Source organism: Malania oleifera, chromosome 6 (assembly GCF_029873635.1).
Source record: "Malania oleifera isolate guangnan ecotype guangnan chromosome 6, ASM2987363v1, whole genome shotgun sequence".
In the NCBI taxonomy this organism is placed as follows: Eukaryota; Viridiplantae; Streptophyta; class Magnoliopsida; order Santalales; family Ximeniaceae; genus Malania; species Malania oleifera.
In genome coordinates this window covers 41,276,526-41,293,623 of record NC_080422.1, presented here as the reverse complement: position 1 = coordinate 41,293,623, position 17,098 = coordinate 41,276,526, and the positions used below count along the sequence as shown (strand labels likewise).

The 17,098-nt window shown below is 38.3% G+C and overlaps 1 protein-coding gene and 1 non-coding gene across 2 annotated transcripts in view; both read left to right on the top strand.

The window, feature by feature from the left end:
• Nucleotides 1-17,098, top strand: part of LOC131158150 (uncharacterized) — a 42,673-nt gene that overhangs the window by 14,924 nt on the left and 10,651 nt on the right. The gene's annotated exons all lie outside the window — the stretch shown is intronic.
• On the top strand, nt 14,096-14,204 carry LOC131159019 (small nucleolar RNA R71). The gene has a single exon (XR_009137633.1). It is a non-coding gene; the product is annotated as a small nucleolar RNA R71 (small nucleolar RNA).

The window sequence follows — 17,098 nt, the reverse complement described above, 5'->3', positions numbered from 1 at the left end:
AGGTGGTCTGGCAGACATTAACCCGGAAGAACCTTCCCTCCCATAAGAATAAGTTATTTGGGTAACTCTCGTGGAGAATAAATTTCAGTCACTAGGTTTTATCCATGGTCTTAAAAGGGGAGATTGGGGGGAGAGGTTGAGTTTGTCTTGAGATGCCTACAGAATGGCCCTTGTCATTGAAAAGTACCTAAAGGCTGCTTCTTGTTGGGCATGAGTCTAAACCTATTTCACAGTCTAGGGCCCTTTCATTTTTCTTCTAAAGAGTAGTGCCAAGACTTCAGTCCATCATTTGTCCTAGTGCATTGTTTTGGAATTCTCAGGGCTAGTAGCGGCATAGCACTGTTAATTTTGGTCTAAATTTCCTTTCCATCAGGTTTGCTTTCATTATATAGAAGAGATTTACATAGTTGTTGCCTGTTTTTCAGCACTTAAATGCTGCCAGATTTTCAGCATTATTTACAGCCTAATTGCCTGAATTATCTCTGTTAACATCCCCATCCCCCTCTCAAATTGATGCTGATAAATCAAGAACCATCAATTTGTCAACCAAGAACTGATGTCGGTGCCGAGAAAGAGCTTTAGTGAATATGTCTGCAATTTGACGTTCGGTGGAAATGTGAGGAAGAGTAATCACTCGTTTGTCAAAGGATATTCGCGTATGGAATGGCAATCGACTTTGATATGTTTCGTATGCTCATGGAAGATAGGATTAGCGGCGATTTGAATAGTACTGGTATTATTAACATGAAGAGGGGTGGAATGAAGCTGAGAAAACCAAGTTCACCCAATGACCCATGAAGCCATGTTATCTTAGAGCATGCGGAAGACATAGCACGATACTTAGACTTAGTAGAGAACCTGGAAACTCTTTCTTACTTTTGACTCTTCCAAGAAATGAGTGCAAGCATTGCCTAAGAACATGCACTAGCCAGTAACAGAGTGACGAGTATCCACATATCCGGCCCAATTAGCATCACTATACCCCACCAACTGTAAAGAAGATTCTTTAGGATAATGCGGCGGACAACGGCTAAATGAAGATGTCGGGGAGCCTGCATAAATTGATTGATTTGCTGCACAACAAAAGAAATATCTGGACGAGTAATCGTTAAGTAGTTTAAACTCTCAACAAGCTGCCAATACAAGGATGAAGCTGATAGAAACTTGCCTTCCTCTTGACGAAGCTTAAGATTTACCTCCAAGGGATTAAGAACAGAATTACCCGATTGGAGACCAGCCAATGAAATCACCTCCTGCGTGTATCTGTGCGGTGCAACAACATACTAATCGGAGTAAGCTACACCTCAAGGCCAAGAAAGTACTACAGGAGACCAAGATCTTTCATGTGAAAAGAGGCCTTGAGATGTTGTTGTAATTGCTTAATTAACTCAGTATTAGAGCCAGCAATTAAAATGTCATCAACATATACTAGAAGCAATACAATTCCTCCAGAAGTCTTGTGAAGAAGGAGAGAGGAATCAAACTAACTTTGAGTAAAATGAACAGCAAGTAGGGTAGAGCGAAATTTATCAAACCATGCACGTGGAGCCTGTTTCAGTCCATACAAGGATTGGCGTAGCCGAAAAACCTCTGAGGAAGGTGTAGCAAACATGTCGGGAGGTGGAGACATATAGATTTCTTCCTTCAAAATCCCCATGTAGAAAAGCATTCTTTACATCCATCTGCTGGAGAGACCACCCCTGCGACGCAGCAAGTGCCAATATAATTCGCACAGTAGTCATTTTGGAAATAGGTGCAAAGGTCTCTTCGTAATTAATACCATACTCTTGCCAGTTCCCAAGAGCCACGAGACGAGCCTTATATCTGTCCAATGACCTATCGGACTGATACTTGACTGAGTACACCCATTTACAACCAATAGGTTTGACACTAGAGGGAACAAGTCACAAGATCCCAAGTGTGATTATCTTGTAGAGCTTGGATTTCTTCTTGCATGACCTGCTGCCAACATGCTTGGGTGGCTGCCTGGGTTTATGAGTGAGGAATAGAAATAGTGTCGAGAGTGGCAATAAGCGAGTTATGAGGAAAACTATACCTATCCGGTGGATGTGTATCCCGAGTGGAGCGCCGAGGAACCACAGAATCAGATGACAGATCAGTGTCTGGAAGGGGCGTTGAAGGAGGAGGACGTCGATGATACACCACTCCTAGTTTAAATCGCTCTATAAAAGGAGACACATTATCAAAAGCGGGAAGAAGAGTAATAGGAGTATCAGAAATAACTTGAGGTTGAAATAAATATTGATTTTAGAAGAAAATCACATTCCGGGAGATCCAAAATTTGTTTGCATAAGCATCATAACAAACAAATCCTTTCTAAGTAGGACTATATCCCATAAAGGCACACGTGACAGTCTGGGCAGCAAGCTTGTGACGCTCAAGTGGTATATGAACAAAACAAACACACCCAAAAGTATGAAAGGATTGATACTCGGGGGATATGCCAAATAATCAAAAATAGGGAGAATCATAATTTAGAGTGGTAGTAGGCAAACGACTGATCAAATAGACAGCAATAGATAAAGCTTCTACCCATAACTTAGATGGTACAGAAGAATCAATCAACAAAGTACGAACGACATCTAAGAGTGATGATTCTTGCGCTCAGCGACTCCATTTTGTTGAGTAGTATACGGACAAGAACGCTGGGAAATGATCCCCTTTTGCTGAAGAAAAGTTTGAAAAGAATGAGACATGTACACCCCCCCTAAGTCGGAACGTAAAGTTTTGATACAAGTACTAAACTGTGTCTCAACAAGTGCACCAAATTTTTGAAAGACAAAAAAAGCGTCAGCTTTAGAATGGAGAAAATATATCCAAGTGAATCGACTATAATCATCAATAAGCGTCACAAAATAATGATAGTGACCATGAGAAATAACGGGACTCACACCCCAAACATCAATATGCACGATCTCAAAGCAATTAGAAGCACGACTACCATGCATAGGAAAAGGTAAAGTTTTAGTTTTACCAAGACGACAAGTGGCACAATCAAAAGATACAGGAGAAGAAAAGGAATCTTTATTGCCCAAAAAACCATGTTTCATAAGATGAGCCAAGACAACAGAATTAGGATGACCCAATTTCTTATGGTAGACGTCATAATTATTGGCAGTAGCTGTACAAGCAAGAGAAACAACATAAGGAATAGAAAACTATTAAGGAAATAAACGTCCCACTTTAGGTCCCTTCGCGATCACCGTCCTTGACACCTAATTCTGCACAAGACAACCACCACGAGAAAAATGAACATCACAGTTATTATCTACCAATTGTTCAACAGAAATCAAATTGGTAGACAATCTAGGAGAGACAAAGACATCGCGAAATGAAGAGCCCAAATTACCAACACCAATAATTGGAAGAGTATTGCAATCAGCAATCTGAATATTTTGCGTGCCTTTATACTTACGAACACCAAGGAGACCCATCATATTACTAGTCATATGATTAGAAGCGCCCGAATCAACAATCCAAGAAGTTGAGTTAGTAGTCGCACCTTGCAAGCCTAAGGCCGTAAAAGCAGACACAATCATCTGTTGGACCATTGCTGGTGTGAGAACAGAAGAATAGAAGCTTACAGTGGGTGGGTGGCGCAGAAGAAGAAGAAGAAGAGGACTGAACAGCAGCTTGAAAAGCTTGGGATTGGTGATTTTAAGGTCACACTCGACAGTCTTTGATGATATGGCCTTCTTTCTTGCAATACTTACAAACTTTCTTAGGACAATTATGAGCAATATGACCAAACTCCTTGCAACTGAAACATTGCAACTTGTTCCTCCCTCTCTCTTGTGCTGCATATGCTACATTCACATCACAACCTCAGAAAATACCTTCTTAGAAGTCAGACCCATCTGAGTGGATAAGCGTTGTTCTTCACGCAATAAAATCTCCCATGCAAATATACAAAGAAGGAACCAGATTATGATTCAATAAACTAGTTCGGACAAGCTCAAATTCAGGTCGAAGTTTCATCAAAAACTGATCACGTTGACTCTCAGCATGAACCGCTTGAAGAGCCATGAGCGCCGTAGGGGGAACCTTAGCATGAACAATAGCAGAATACTCACTCCAAAGATTAATAAACCAAAATAAAATTGTTCAATAGGTAAATTACCTTGACTGCAATTACTAATTTCCAACTCCAATTGGAACTTCCGAGCATTGTGATCTTGGTGGTAAATACAATGGAGAAAATCCCACATAGCCTGAGCCTAGTAAAACAACGAAGATTGGTCACAAGGTGAGATTCAATCGTCCCCAAAAGCCAAGAGATCACCTTAGCATCCTTGACCTTCCATTGTACAAATTCCTTTTCATCAGTGGGAACTTGAGTAGAACAATCAATATGATTTGATAATTCGTTCCCTTTCAAGAACATTTTAAATTGGAATTCCCACGTAGAGAAATTCTTTCCAGTAAATCGAACATTAGTCTTTTCAATAGACATGATGAAAGGCACTAAAAAAAAAAAAAGCCCAAGAAGTCAACCAAATAAACAGCAAGCCTAACTCAAATCAAGTCCAAATCCAAATAATAAGAGGTCCACCGACACAACCAGATTACAAAAGCCCAGCAGAAATAAAAAAACCAGATCAAACACGGAAGCCTAACTCGAAATACCTGCCTTGCATGAAAAACGACACAGCAGAGGAAGAAACACAGCACCTTTGTCGATCATACCAGGGAGAGTCGAAGCTGCTGACCACCACAGAAACTGCCGACAGCCATAAAGATGCCCAGCCACCACGAGAAAAAACACCGAGATGAGTAGCCTGCAACGAAGGACAGTGTGCGCAACAAAAAAAAAAAATTCCGGCAACCCCAAACAAAACTCAAAACCACCAAAGTGGACACCATAGAGAAGGCCGACGCCCACGAAAAGCAAGAAAGAACTTGCTGAAACTGAGAGAAAGAAAGAAAAAAAAAAACAGCAATGAGAATCGCACCCAGTGATTAAGACCAAAACGACAGAATCGGAAGAGGGGCTTCGATACCATGTTAATTTTGGTCTGAATGCCCTTTCCATCAGATTTTTAGCATTATTTACAGTCTAATCGGCATTATTTACAGCCTAATTGCCTGATTTTCAGCACTTAAATGCTGCCAGTTTTTCAGCATTCTTTACTGCCTAATCAGCATTATTTACAGCCTAAATGCCTGAATTATCTCTGTTAACAAGCACTTCAGTCCAGTATCATCATTATCGTGCTAGAAGCCATATAGCTGCCAAATGTCCCCAACAAGCTTGAGGTTTAGAGTGTGAGCTAGTAGATCCACAGGAGAGTGAGAATCAGATTGTGAATGCTGTAGGATACCCTAGAGGTGAGGGTGATATAATTGATGACTTTGAGGTAGACAGCGCTCATGGTGTCGTGAGATGTGTTTTAACAGGCATTGTGGATAATAATGACTGGAAGATGACCACCATCTTCCTCACTTTCTTTATCTGTGGTCATAGGTCATATAAGTTAGTCATCAATGGGGTAAGTAGCCCGAATATTATGTCTAAGGCTGCTTTGGTCCAAGCTGAGCCACCAACCAGCCACCCCTTATTCCCCAAAAAAACAAAAGCCCTGTAATGTAGCTTGGGTTAATAGGGCCACTTTACGAGTTGCAGAGGTGTTAAGTGCCCATCCAGTTAGGAAACTATATAGGTCATGGATTACATATGGATTTGGCCTATGCTCTATTAGTGCATCCTTCATTATATGATTTGAATGCACCAATCATAATAAGGGTAATACATATTTATTTAGGTACAAAGGAAATAACATGATTCTTAACCTTGCCATGCCCTCGTGACTCGTTCTGAATTGTGCTTCCAAGTGTAGAAGTGTCAAGTTGTATCAAGGATAAGTCCAAGATCGTTTTTCACAGGGACCACTGATTTTCAAAGTATTTGTAAAAGTTTAGTGAAAACCTGTTGATGTAAAATGTTATGTGAAACTCTTTTTAAATTTTTTTTATGTTTATGAAAACAGTAAACAAGATGGGAAGTACTTGAGAAAATGCTAAAAAGAGATTGAACTTTTACCAAGATTCCAAAAATGTAACTCTATAGTGCAACCAAAACAAAACAGATTCACTGAAGCAATTTATCAAACACTTGGGTTACAGGTTCAACGTCCTTTTGCTTCTACCATTTAATAATTCCCTAGACGTTACTCCTCTTCTTGTTAATCCAATCAAGACATTAATAAGATGAAATTTTCAAACAAAGGCTCGAGTAAATTTGCCACATCCAAACGGGACGAAATAAATACTTCCATTAAGCATCAACCGAATTTGATGTAAAAATTATTTAATGAGAATCCTAGATTAAATCAAGATTTTGTTGTGCCTAACGTCAACAACAAAATAAGAAATAAGACCAACTGATTTATCAATGATGCCTTCAATTTTCGGTTTTAGCTAAATAAGAGTTTAACAAAAACATCGACGGAAAGCTAATAAATCATGCAAAGCAACCGACATTGACCCACAACCCAAGTTGTAGAACTTAGCCACTTATGTTTGCAATCCAAAATTTCTGGTTCAAATTAATTCCACAATAACCCATTGCACCGATAAAATAAAAGACAAACAACTAATTATTTCAACCTTGAAGCATTTAAAATAACAAACTAAAATATAAGAAATTAAATTAATCTAATAGACCACCGAAATAACAAAGTAAAAATTAATATTTAAATCTAACATTAACTACTCAAACAATGTATTTAAACAAACATTAAAGAAAGAAACAAAATAAGAGAGAGAGATAAACCCAAAAATACTTTAAAGATAAATATTCAATGCAATAAATAACTCACACAACACATTAAAATATCTATGGAAAATGACGAAGAAAAATAAATAAGAAGTGAACAAAACTACTTAATTAAAGAGAAGAAGAGAGAGAGAGAGAGAGCACGGAATATGGCAATGTCGTGAGGAGAGACATGGAATATGGCAATGTCGTGAGGAGAGACACAGCCGCAAGCTGTGTGCGGCGCCAAACCCCAGAGAAGACCTCTCCGCCCTTCTAAAACCCTCCTTCAAAACCTAAAGAAATAATAAACTAATAATGCCTCCACAAAAGCAACCCTAGCCCCCTTTTTTGACTTTTCCATCCTTTCTTTTTCCCTCCCAAAGCCACTTGCACAATTCGGCAAGCCCCAAGTGCATTCAAACTTTTTCATGGCCTACGTGGTCACATCACCACATGGGCCCTTTTCTTTAATTGAAGTTCATGGCCCTTTTAACATCCAGCCCCAATGCTGCCAGCTGCCTCTAGTCACACACGCTCAATGCACAGACGGCTTCTCACGGCCCAGATTCTTGCATTTTTAGAACCCAGAACCCATCCTTGTAGTTAGGGGTGAGCAAATGGTCGGTTTGGCCAAATTTAGGCAATTAACCGGATTAACTGAAAATTTCGGTTAATAAATGATGTTAACCGAACCGACCGAACTGCCTCACCTCACCTCACCTCACCCGACCGAATTACCTTTTCAGGTAATTCGATTAACTGAATTTAACCAAATTTAATCGAAATTATTTGTAATTAATTGCTAAATACATAATATAATTATAATTTTTTTTTACCAATTCCAACTTAATTAAACACCTTATTTATTAATTTTATTAATAAGAACTTTTCCTGGGTTTTTAAAAAGGAAAACATTGACAGCAAGCACCCACCTCTGAACATTCATGTTATGCCAACGCAGTTGAAGAACAATTTAAGGCATCGACAGTTTCATAATTTCAGCTTTAAATTTTTTCCAATATTTTCTGCACATTCACATATATTTGGAAGAATTTGAACTTCTAAAATGAAAGGTATTTCTCAATATTAAGCTACAATTCCAAACTTCACCTCAAAATCAGCAGACAGAGTTGCAGCACCCAAACGCCACTGAGCTGAAGAAACCACTGTCGGGAGAATGTTCTTTGAACAAAGTCCCAACACTTCCCGAGTCCCAAAACCCTACAAATCAGTCGCTGAATCGCTCAAATTGAACAATTTCTGCAGCGCAAATGGAGACCAAAACAGAAAAGAAAAGCCCTAACCACTGTGCCCAAAACGCACTGCTCGTCTCCGCAAAGAGAAGCTGAAAAGAGAGGAGAAAGGGATGGGAGAAAGTGTGGAGAGAGAGAGAGTGGGGAGTGGAGAATGGAGATGGTCCGATGGAGGGAGACCCAAAGCTTCGCTGCGGCACAGAGGCAAAAATAGTAAACAAATTAAACCCTAGCCCTCCACTCCGCCTTTTTTCACCCCAAGCTGAGCCCCATCCCTAACAAATTAACATATAATAATTTATTTTAAAATTTAATTAATTAATAAATCGGTTAACCGAATTAATATGTGCTGTGAACCGAACCGAAACCCGATTCACCGAATTTTGGTGAAGCCCAACTGAACCGACCGAACTGGTTTTTTTACCCGAACTGAACTGACCAATTTTAGCTGGTTAAATCGGTTAATTTGGTTTTTCCCGAATTATGCTCACCCCTACATGTAGTCACATCACTCCATGGGCCTCCAAGTTCTCTTTTCACGCACAGGCCCTTCCTTAATGCATGTACATGGCCCAAGACATACAACCCATACGAAATGCAAGCCCATGCATGGCCTTATGTTTTGCATGGATTCTCACGGGTCTTCACTTGATTCTCGGCCCAACTATGGTTCTTCAATGCACAACTTCAGATTCTTTGTATGTTGCATGCATGGCCCGGCGTAGCCTTCATTTATGTTGCATAACCTCCTTCACGGCTTCCTTTCACGCACAAACACGATTGACGTACATGACTTTAAGTAAATATTTTCTCGCATGCTCGCAAGTTCCAATTCTGGGCTCTCCTCATGTGCGTGGTCTGGTTTTCGAAAATTATCTTGCAATAATTAAACACAAATATCCGTAAATTTATGGCAAAAATAGGATAATTATCTCATTGTTATTGAATGAGGTCAATGTTAAAATACGGGGCATAATCAGGCATTTAAATGAAATTGTAATATTTAATTAATGTTTTTAAACACTTAATTACATAACTTTGACGCATATTCACACTCCCCAACTAACATTTTGCTAGTCTCTAGCAAATAACATGAATGCAATCAAACCAAGGGAGTAGCAACTAAAATTTCAATACTCATGAAAATCACATACCATGAAATATGCTCAATGAGTTTAGGAACACAGGAAGCAGATTAATCCAAATTACGTATCAACTGAGAGATTTATACACCATTTACTAAACCAACCAAACGTGTCATGAGAATAAGGCTGGAATTCCAAGATTGACTACCAATAGACATTGACGGTTTCAATCACAAAAATTAGTCTGAGACAATCGCACGGTCTTACTAATTCAAAACCATTGTATTGGCGGTTTTCACACTATTACACTTTAAAAGGCACCCACTTTTTTGTTTAGTTAGGTCCCCAATAGCAGGTAGTCGTTTCCAATGCATGAATGTACAATGGTGGCTTTCATGCTACTACACTTTAAAAGTTACCCACTTTTTTTATTTAGTTAGGACCTCGGTAATAGGTAGCCCTTTCCAATACATAATTGTTTCCCTCTTTTTATTTCTCCTTTTTGTTCTTTTTTCATTTTGCAATTGATCCTTGGCTTGTTTCTCATTTTCATTTGCTTCAAGCCTTTTTCTTTTTCTCTTTTTTTCCTAGCCATTGGGATATGGTTCATTAGAGTCCCAAATAACTGAAGTATACATCAACCAAAAATGATCTAAGGTAGTCTTTCTAAGTCTTCTGACCTGTGTAGTGTGTGTAGCAAGACTTTCAACACCTTTCTCTTGGTTGAAACTAAGTGAAATGGATAAAGGTCTCTTTTGATTTAAACTCTGATTGCACTACATCCTACATGTTCCATATCCTCAAAAAGAAAAAAAAAAATTTTGGCATGTAACGTTTACAAATAAAGAATTTAGCATGCTTTGAGCTCAATAACAATACTTTCCCAAAAGGTGGACCTACACATGTTTAAAGCATGCAAACAACAAAGTAAATTCTCTTCCACCCTCGAACTAGAATGTAGCATTGTCCTTAATGATGCAGGAGAAATGAAAGAATTTACCCAATGAGAGCAGTTACAAGTAAAGCAAAACAACTATAAGACGAGCAAAGAAGTAAAAGAAAAATTACAAGAAATAGGAAGAAGAAGTACTTGAACAACTTTGAAAAGAGTGCAATCCTAGGAAGTAAAATAAAAAAAAAAAAAAAAACTAAAGAACAAAAGAAAACAATGAGAGAAATAAAAATACAAATGAAAAGAAGAAAGAAAAAAGAAAAAGAAAAAAACTATATTAAGTGGAACAAGCAGATGTAGAGTAGATTCCTCAGGTGCAAAGTTAGAGATAAAAGGCTTGAGCCTTTGACCATTAACCTTAAAAACGTTACCATTATGAGGATTCAGAATCTCTACAGCACCATGAGGAAAAATATTTTTTTACCACAAAAGGCCAACTCCATTGAGACCTTAACTTACCAGGAAATAAGCGCAATCAAGAGTTGTACAATAACACTTGTTGATCAGGCTCAAAAGTCTTACTTTGAATGTGTTTGTCATGGAAGTTCTTCATTCTTTCCTTGGACAATTTAGATTTGTTGTAAGCATCCATCCTCAACTCATCCAATTCAGACAACTGCAATTTTCTCACATAACCAACTTCAGCAATGTTAAAATTACATTGCCTAATAGCCCAATACGCCCTATGTTCCAGCTCTAGAGGAAAATGGCAAGTCTTACCATACACTAATCTATATGGAGACATGCCCAAAATGGTTTTAAAAGCTGTTCTATAGGCCCACAAACCATCAAACAATCTCAAAGACCAGTCCTTCTTGTTTGGGTTAACAGTTTTCTCAAGGATGTTTGGAATTTCCCTATTTGCTAGTTCATCTTGTCCAGTGGTTTGAGAGTGATAGGAAGTAGATATTTTGTGATGGATACCATACTTCTTCAATAAGTTTGAAACATGCTTGTTACAAAAGTGGGTGCCCTTATCACTGATTATGGCTTTAGGCATGCCAAACCTTGTAAAAATGTTTTCTTTCAAAAATTTTATAACCACTTGATGGTCATTAGATCTGCAAGGGACTGCCTCAACCCACTTAGAAACATAATCAACAAGAAGCAAAATGTATAAATAGCCATAAGAAGGAAATGGTCCCATGAAATCTATTCCCCAACAATAAAAAATTTCAATCACTAGTATGGGTTGCAAAGGCATCATGTTTCTCCTAGTGATTCCTCCTAATTTTTGACAAGGTTCACAAGCTTTACAGAAACTCAAAAGCATCCTTGAACATAGTTGGCCAATAAAACCACTTTGAAGAACTTTAGCCACTGTTTTGTTGGCTGAAAAATGTCCACCACAAGCTTCTGTATGGCAAAAATTTAAGACACTAGTAATTTCATTATTAGGCACACACTTCCTAATGATTTGATCTGAACAATATTTAAAGAGGTAGGGATCATCGTAAAAGAAATTGTTAGCTTCAGCTTTCATCCTCTTGATGTCCTGAGCATTCCAATGAGGTGGAGTTTTCCCTGTGACCAAGAAATTCACAAGATCAGCATACCATGGTAAAGATTCAATTGCGAATAAAATTTTCTTCATGCCCCGCCACTTTTTCTAAAACCTGGTCAAGGAAAGGCAAAGAAAAATGACCCTTCCTAGAGGCGGCATTTAATTTCTTATAGTCTACACACATCCTCCAGCCTGTGGTCTCTTTAGTATGCACCAATTCTCCCTTATCATTTTCTACCACAGTTATACCAGATTTTGGAACAACTTGTATTGGACTAACCCATTTGTTGTCAGCAATTGGATATATGATGCCTATGTCTAACAATTTCAAGACTTCCTTTTTTACCACTTCCTTCATTGTGGGGTTTAGTCTCCTTTGCATCTCTCTAGAGGGTTTTGAATCCTTTTCCAGATATATCCTGTGTACAAATGAGAGGATTTATACCTTTGATGTCAGTAAGGGACCAGCCAATGGCTGATTTGTGTTGTGTCAAAATTCTCAACAACTTATTCTCCTGATCAGGGGTCAACAATGCCGAAATCACCACTGGAAATGATTTCTTTGGTCAGAGGTAGGCGTATTTCAGCTCCAGTGGTGGTGGCTTCAATTCTAGCACTGGGGTCTTTTCATTGGATGGTTGTGCTGGGGTTTGAATGGCTGGTAGTGGCTCAAATTTGAGCTTCCATTGCATCTCAATTGAATTTCCTGTAGCACAAAGAGAAGAAAAGTGGTTAGTGGACTAAGTTAAATCAGAGGAGTCTTCTAAATCCTCCCACTGCTCATCACAATTATAATTTAACCAAGGAGTGATTGCAATTAGGGATTCCAATGCATTGACTTCTTGAATGTCTTCATGTTCTTGAGGTTGCCTGCACAAATTAAAAGATATTCAATTCTAACGTCATATTCCCAAAACTCAATTTTAAAACACCACTCCTACAATTAATTATGGCATTAGAAGTTACTAAGAATGTTCTTCCCAAAATCACAGGTAGTGAAGAATTTGCGTGGGATAACACCTTCATATCCAATACCACAAAATCCATAGGGTAATAAAATTTATCTACATGGACCAAGACATCCTCAACAATACCCTTAGGAATTTTTATGGATCTATCCGCAAGTTGCAAAATGATTGAAGAGGCTTTTAATTCCCCTAGCCCCAATTGTTCATACACACCGTAAGGTAGCAAAGTGACTCCCGCACCTAAGTCTAGCAAGGCCTACCCAATCTTAGAATTTCCAATGACACATGAAATAGTAGGTGACCCAGGATCCTTGTACTTAGGTGGTGTGTGATTTTGAATAATGGCACTAACTTGCTCAATGAGGAAAGCCTTTTTCTTGCACATTCAATTTGCGTTTCACGGAGCATAAATCCTTTAGAAACTTTGCATAAGCAGGAATTTGTTTTTAGCATCAAGAAGTGGAATGTTAATCCTAACTTGCTTAAAAATTTCTAGGATTTCAGCATGTTGTTTATCCTTGTGCAAAGAAAACAAACGTTGTGAAAAAGGTACATGTATGGGACATGCATTATCATTTGAATTTAAAGTGCTTGACTCACCACTATCTAGAGGAGGGTTAGCCTTTTTACCTGAACTTTCTGCACTATGGGCAGGGTCACCCAAAACATGACCATTCCTCAAAGTTGTAATAGCTTTCATTGATTTCACATTGCCCCCTTCACCAGTATTCTGAGATGATTGACTTTGCCCTTGTGGATTGGGTTGCGGTTGAGCTGGGAATTTTCCCTTCTCTTGGTTACTTACAGTAGTGGTTACTTTAGTGAGGGTCCCTCTGATGTCATTGATGGCCTGGGAGTTTTGGTTGTTGATTGTGCTTTGAGTCTGCATAAACTGTTGCAGACTAACAGTTAGCTGCTGTGTGGGGTCTTCCATTCCCCTTCTTTGCATTGGAGGAGGCAGATTTGCAAAATGAGAGTGACCCGAACTTTGGCTAGCTGCTGCATAAGGAGCATATTGACTTTGTCCCTGTGTAGATGGCCCCACTTGGTCATTTTTCCAACTAAAATTTGGATGACTTCTCCAACCTGCATTGTAAGTATTAGAATAGGGTCCAGAAGAATTCCTAGAAACCATATGCATTGGGTTAGATTGATCAAGCAAAACTTCCTTAAAAGCAGGAATTGTTGGGCATGCATCAGTCACATGCCCTGGATCCTCACATATGCTGCATTTTTCAGAAGATGATGGTAATACATGCATTTCATTTACTTTCTTAAGTTCAATGGAATCTAACCTTTTAGAAATCGATGCAAGCCTAGCATTAATATCATCATCCTCTTTCAGTTGATATTTACCACCCCCACTAACACATTTTTGCGTTTCAAATCTATCATACACATTAGAGACATCTCAAGATTGGGCGTTTTCAGCCAAATAATCAAAATATTCAAAAGCTTCCTCGGGCCCTTTGTTGAAAAACTCACAATTGCACATGGTTTCTACAAATTGCCTTGCAACCCCTCATAGAAAAAACTAATGACCCTCAAATTCTCATATCTATGGTGAGGACATGCATTTAAAAGGTCTTTGAAACGTTCCCAACAATGATAAAATATTTTCACCATCCTTTTGGCAAAAATTCATAATTTGTCTTTTCAAGGCATTGGTTCTCTGCATGGTAAAAAATTTCTTTAAAAACTTAGTTTGCATTTCTTGCCAAGTCCCAGTGCACCTTGGTCTTAAGGAATTCAACTAGATCTTAGCCTTGTCTTTTAACGAAAATGGAAACATTTTTAATCTTATGACCTCTTCAGTGTAAGTTTTATCCATGAATGTGGAATACACTTCTTCAAACTCTTTGAGATGCAAATAGGGGTTTCAGATTCAATGCCATGAAAATGAGGTAGCAATGATCATCCCACCTTTAAAATTAAAGGCATTTGCATTCAAAGGTAGAATAATGCAAGATGGGGTGTTGATCCTAACAGGCTGCAAGTATTCTCTGAGGGTCCTGTTAGGGTTCTCCCTATCATGATGTTCATTTTCAGCCATGATGCTATGAGTGTCAGATGATGATTCGAGTGAATCAAGTGAAACAGGTGCACTCGATGATGAGATTGATGAGTCTGTCCTAACCAGTCTAAATGTATTATCTCTAGCCCAACCAAACATACAAACTCAGTATAAATGAAATAAAACAAAAATATATTACAACAAAAAGAAAAATAAAAGCAACAGGTTAAGGGAGAGGAAATAGATATCACTCAAGTTGCGAAGACGTTCATAGCTCTATAAACACCCTCTCTGTAATCAGAAAAATACTCTGATGACACCAATTGGTCCCCGACAACGTTGCCAAAAACTTGTCTTGTTCTGAATTGTGTTTCCAAGTGTAGAAGTGTCAAGTTGTATCAAGGATAAGTCCAGAATCGTATTCCACAGGGAGCACTGATTTTCAAAGTATTTGTAAAAGTTTAGTGAAAACCTGTTGATGTAAAATGTTATGTGAAACTCTTTTTGAATTTTTTTTTTTTATGTTTTTGAAAACAGTAAACAAGATGGGAAGTACTTGAGAAAATGCTAAAATGAGATTGAATTTTTACCAAGATTCCAAAAATATAACTATATAATGTATAGCCAAAACAAAACAAATTCACTGAAGCAATTTGTCAAACACTTGGGTTACGGGTTCAACGTCCTTTTGCTTCCACCATTTACTAATTCCCTAGGTGTAACTCCTCTTTTTGTTAATCCAATCAAGACATAAATAAGATGAAATTTTCAAACTAAAGCTCGAGTAAATTTGTCACATCCAAACGGAACGAAATAAATACTCTCATTAAGCATCAACTGAATTTCATGTAAAAATTAATTTATGAAAATCTTAGATTAAATCAAGATTTTGTTCTGCCTAACGTCAACAACAAAATAAGAAATAAGAGCAAGCGATTTATCAATGATGTCTTCAATTTTCGGTTTTAGCTAAATAAGAGTTTAACAATAACATCGACAGAAAGCTAATAGATCATGGAAAGCAACCGACATTGACCCGCAACCCAAGTTGTAGAACTTAGCGACTCATGTTTGCAATCCAAAATTTCCAGTTTAAATTAATTCCACAATAACCCATTGCACCGTTAAAATAAAAGCGAACAAATTAAAACAACTAATTATTTCAACATTGAAGCATTTAAAATAACAAACTAAAAGATAAGAAATTAAATTAATCTAATAGACCACCGAAATAACAAAGTAAAAATTAATATTTAAATCTAACATTAACTACTCAAACAATGTATTTAAACAAACATTAAAGTAAAGAAACAAAATAAGAGAGAGAGATAAACCCAACAATACTTTAAGATAAATATTCAATGCATTAAATAACTCACCCTACACATTAAAATATCTATGGAAAATGACAAAGAAAAATAAATAATAAGTGAACAAAACTACTTAATTAAAGAGGAGAGAGAGAGAGAGAGAGAGAGAGAGAGAGCAAGGAATATGGCAATGCTGTGAGGAGAGACACAGCAGCAAGCTGAGTGCGGCGCCAACCCCCAGAGAAGACCTCTCCACCCTTCTAAAACCCTCGTTCAAAACCTAAAGAAATAATAAACTAATAATGCTTCCACAAAAGCAACCCTAGCGCCCTTTTTTGACTTTTCAATCCCTTCTTTTCCCTCCCAAAGCCACTTGCACAATTTAGCAAGCCCCAAGCGCATTCAAGCTTTTTCATGGCCTACGTGGTCACATCACCACATGGGCTCTTTTCTTTAATTGAAGTTCACGGCCCTTTTAACATCCAGCCCCTAATGCTGTTAGCTGCTTCTAGTCACGCACGCCCAATGCACACACGGCTTCCCACGGCTCAGCTTCTTGCATTTTTAGAACCCAGCACCCATCCACATAGTCACATCACTCCATGGGTCTCCAAGCTCTCTTTTCACGCATGGGCCCTTGTACATTGCCCAAGACATACAACCCATATGAAATGCAAGCTCATGCACGGCTTTATGTTTTGCATGGATTCTCACGGGTCTTCACTTGATTCTCGGCCCAGCTATGGTTCTTCAATGCACGGCTTCGGATTCTTTGTATGTTGCATGCATGGCCCGGCGTAGCCTTCATTTATGTTGCATAGCCTCCTTCACGGCTTCCTTTCACGCACGCACACAGTTCACTTACACGGCTTTAAGTAAATAATTCCTCGCATGCTCACGTGTTCCAATTCTGGGCTCTCCTCATGTGCGTGGTCCGGTTTACGGAAATTATCCTGCAATAATTAAACATAAATATCCGTAAATTTACGACAAAAATAGGATTATTATCTCACTGTTATTGAATGAGCTCAATGTTAAAATACGGGGCATAATCAGGCATTTAAGTGAAATTGTAATATTTAATTAACAGTTTTGAACGCCTAATTATGCAACTTTGACGCATAATCACCTCGCCCAAGGACTCTTGGAACAAGAATTCAGCCCCACACGTCCAGTTAGGAAAGGAGTCCATATCCAAGATGGTAGGGCATTTGAAAAGAGACTTCGAAGAGTG